Here is a 4,438-nt window from a genome sequence, read left to right as displayed (position 1 = left end):
AAAATCTTTTACTGTTCATCGTATGCGGATAAGTATCGTGAGATGGTATTTAAGGTTCCATACCATATTCCTAACTTCTTACAAGTTTACAAGTTTGCTCTGGGATTAAAAGAATCTTTACGGCCATTAGTGCATAAAGAGAAATGCAATACTTTGAATGAAGCAATTGAACTTTCTTTGGTACTTGAGGATGGCAAGAAAGGTGCAAGTGTGCCTAGCCAAAGATTCTCATGGAGTATATTTCCTCGTAACTCTACTCCTATCTCTACTTTGTCTACTCCTAGCCAACCATGGGGGAAAGAGACAAAAGAACCACATGTAGTAACTACTTTTTCAGGGATTAAGAGAAAGGTCTTTCTTATGGCTGAGAGAGCCTTTACTCAATCTAGCCTTACTCTGCAGACAGCAACGTGAGAAAGCTATGAAAGATGGATTATGTTATGGTTGTCTACGTTGAGGGAATAGATATAAAGACTGTCCTCAGAAGACAAGGATGGCAGGTAATATGATTTTAAACCCTTTACAGGATGTAGAAGAGGAGTCAGATGATCCTCTAGAGGATGAGGATCGACCACCTCATATCTTGTCAGCCATTGTTTCTAAAGTGATATCCAATGTGCCTGATGCGGTTCTATCTTCTGAAGCACAAAAGTTATATCAATTTCCTAATAATGCACTTATTGTTATGAATGGAGTTGTGGCAGGAAAACCAGTTAAAGTCTTGTTTGACAGAGGTTCCACTCATAACCTTATGAGCTCTCGACGGCTAGTCAGAAAGCTAAAACTACCAACTAAGAAATCAAACTACAAGTATATGGTAGAATTAGCTGACGGCAGCAACGGCACAAAAATTTGGGATCAACAAGTAGTTGATCTTTCCCTCAAAGTTCAATCCTATGAGGAGAGGTTGGATTTTGAGATTACCAGGTTAGCACGATTTGATATTGTGCTAGGAAAGCAACGGCATGCGCAGAAGAATCCATTAATTGACTTCTCTGCACATGTCTACCATTTTAAATTTGACGGCAAGCGAGTACTGTGGAGAGCTTGACATGCCATAGAAGAATTTACTCAAGGCCACAAAACTTCTAAAGATTGAATGTAAGCATATTTTCTTTTGTTATGTTTTAAATGTTTCTGATGTGCATCCTAGTGATGATGTGACAATAAGTGGAGGTATCTCTACTGCTACTCAAGATCATTCTAATAAGATACAAGCAAAGTTCTCAGATGTTTTTAAATTTGGACTACCTTCTGGTTTTTGCCTCCTCACAGGAATGTGGAGCACAAGATTGAGCTTATACCAGGAGCAGCTCCAGTCAATAGACCACCCTTTAGAATGAGCCTAAGGGAGGAGATGGAAGTAAAGAAGTTGGTGGATGAGTACCTTGAGAAAGGATTGATGCGTCCAAGTTTCTCACCTTTTGCTTCCTCAGTGTTACTTGTAAAAAAGAAATATGGTTCTTTTCGTAGGTGTGTAGAATATAGAGCTTTAAACAAGTTGACAATAAAACATCACTATCCTATGCCTAGAATTGATGATCTTCTGATGCTCTACATGGTGCCATAGTCTATAGCAAGATAGACTTAAAAAGCGGTTATCATCATATTAGAGTAAGAAAAGAAGATGTGTATAAAATTGATTTTAGAACTAGAATTGGATAGTTGTATCTTGTCATGTATTTTGGATTTACAAATGCTCCTGCTACGATACTTATGAATGATGTTTTGAGACCATTCATGGGTCAATTTGTTGTTGATTTTATTGATGATGTACTTGTTTATAGTAAAAGTCTACAAGAGCACGAACCTCATTTGATTATTGTCTTCAAGCTTTGCAAGACAATAGTTTGTTTGCAAACCCTGACAAAACATGTTTGTGCATGTATGAGGTAGAGTATTTAGGTCATATAATCTCTGTTGATGGGATTAAGATGGATCCCAAGAAAGTCACAGTGATTTTAGCATGGCCTACACCTCATAATGTTATTGCATTGAGATATTTTCTAAGTCTCTCTAGTTTTTATAGAAAGTTTATTGAGCCTATTCTTATATATCAGCTCCACTGATTGACTTGTTGTAAGAACATATACCTTACTTATGGTCTAGTGTGCAATAAGAAAGTTTTGACCAGTTGAAGCAAGCTGTTTCAACTGTCCATGTTCTCAAGATAAATGATCCTGAAGCTCCTTTTGAATTACATACGAATGCAAGTAGCATTGCCGTAGGAGCTATTTTCATTCAAGAAGGATGACCTATTGCTTTTGAGAGTAAGAAACTCTCTCCTACCCACAAAATTGGCCTATTCATGAGCAAGAATTGTATGCTATCATACATGCTCTTAAAATTTTGCATCATTATTTGTAAGGTGCAGAATTTAAAGTGTATACAGATTATAATACACTTAAGTATTTCTGTACACAACCAGATTTGTGTGGTTGTCAAGCTAGATGGATTCAGATTATGTTAGAATTTCATACGGAAATTATTTATAAAAAGGGTCATGATAATGTTGTCCTCGCTGACGCATTATCTAGAATAATGCATACAATGAGATTTACAGTTTTAGAAAGCTCTTTTATTCAAGATATTAAGGAAGCACAGATTGAGGACCCTTATTTACAAAGTATAAGGTCTAGGATCATGATCCGGTGGTTATTTCTATTGATGAGTTAGCTTCGTCTACTTTGTCAACTAGACCTAATCCAAGTTTGTTTTTGAGTTTCTCAATTGAGAATGATATTCTTAAACAAAAAGGGAGAGTGTTTGTCCCTTGTGCACGTGAACTTAGAGCAGAAGTTTTGCATGAATGTCATGACAGCCCTTGTGCTGGTCATCCTGGTATTGATAAACTATACAATTGATTCGTAAAACATTTTGGTGGCCTAATCTCAAGTGATAGGTCCACAAGTATGTTAAGCTTTCTTTAAGTGTCAAGTCACTAAAGCAGAGAGAGTTAAGGCACCTGGGTTACTTCATCCTTTATACATATTCTGGAATTTGAATGACAGTGTGTCAATGGATTCATTACTGCACTACCAAGAAGCACTACCAAGAACCCAAAGAGCAAAGGATGCTATTTTGGTGGTAGTTGATCGATTGAGCAAGATGGCTCATTTTATATCTACAACGTCGCAGATTTGTTTATACAACATGTTTTTAAATTACATGGATTTCCTCAATCTATTGTTTCTGATTGATCTCCATGATTTATTGGTAATTTTTGGTGACAAGTGTTTGCCAAACTTGATGGACTCTTAATATGAGGAGTGGTGATCATCCTCACATAGATGGTTAAACAGAATGTGTCAAATCAGATATTGGAAGATATGCTACGTGCTTATGTTTCCAATTGACAGACTGATTGGGATACTTCTCTTCCTCTTATGGAACTTGCTTATAATAGCCAACCTCATCGGGTGACAGGTTTTACACCGTTTGAAATGAATTTTGGTTTTACTCCATCTTCACCTATGGGTTTACCTCAGAAGTGCCCTAGTATGGCACACGTTTTGGATAGAGTGCATGATATGCTCACTTTAGCCAAGAAAACAATTTAGCACAAGATATTGATAGGGCTAAAACTTATGCAGATTAGCATAGGTCTCTTAGGACTTTTGAAGTTGGAGATCGAGTTTTTCTTCGAGTACCTTCAAAGTCCACCTTTTTATCTACTGGAAAATGTCATAAGCTTTTGCCAAGATTTTGTGGACCTTGGCCAATTATTCAAAAGCTTAGTGATGTAGGTTATAGACTGGATTTGCCTCCCAATTGTCGCGTTCACCCAGTGTTTCATCTTAGTAAGTTAGAGATTCATTTATAAAGATACTAACTTAATTGATAATTTGGTTACTTTGCAGGAGGAGACCGAGGATTTTGATCATAGTCCAAACAAGATACTAGATACGAGGCATAAACGGTTACGCTATCATGTCCTTCAAGAATATTTAGTTGCCTGGAGAGGTCTCTCATTGACAGATGCGACATGGGAACCTGAATCCTTTGTTCAAAAACACTTCCCTTCATTGATCATTGAGGACAATGATCTTTAGGAAGAGGGAGAGAATGTAAAAAGCTTCCAAGAATTTGAGAGTATTGGTCGGTCGATCCAGACGGCTGGGATCATGGCATGCGAGCAAGGGTCCGTGTGATCGAGGCTCGAGCTTGGGGAATCCTCAGGCCAAGCAAAGGATGGAGGCAAGAACGGTCTCTTATCCTGCCAAGGAGGATAAAAGGTTGGGAGGTGAGTTATACACATGCCAATTGATTTGATTTCTTGTCGAGCTCTATCCTAGAAATAAGGAGCAAAGTTTGACCTCTACAGATATGGTTTATCACATACTTAATATCCGCATCCTAGCCGTGCTAAAAGCTAGCTGGTACCCCTGTTAATGTCTCCATCATTAGGGCCTTGCAGGTTTCTTTTGTGTAGAGCCAC

At 37.9% G+C, this 4,438-nt stretch overlaps 1 pseudogene; it reads left to right on the top strand.

Annotated features, from left to right (window-relative positions):
* The first annotated feature begins 493 nt into the window (after nt 1-493).
* LOC147432767 (uncharacterized) lies at nt 494-4,052 on the top strand (annotated as a pseudogene).
* The last annotated feature ends 386 nt before the right edge of the window (nt 4,053-4,438 follow it).

The sequence above is a fragment of the Adiantum capillus-veneris genome, chromosome 20 (genome assembly GCF_014529385.1).
Source record: "Adiantum capillus-veneris isolate H3 chromosome 20, ASM1452938v2, whole genome shotgun sequence".
NCBI lineage: Eukaryota > Viridiplantae > Streptophyta > Polypodiopsida > Polypodiales > Pteridaceae > Adiantum > Adiantum capillus-veneris.
Note: the sequence above shows the minus strand (reverse complement) of the source record. Positions and strands in the feature narration are given on the sequence as shown.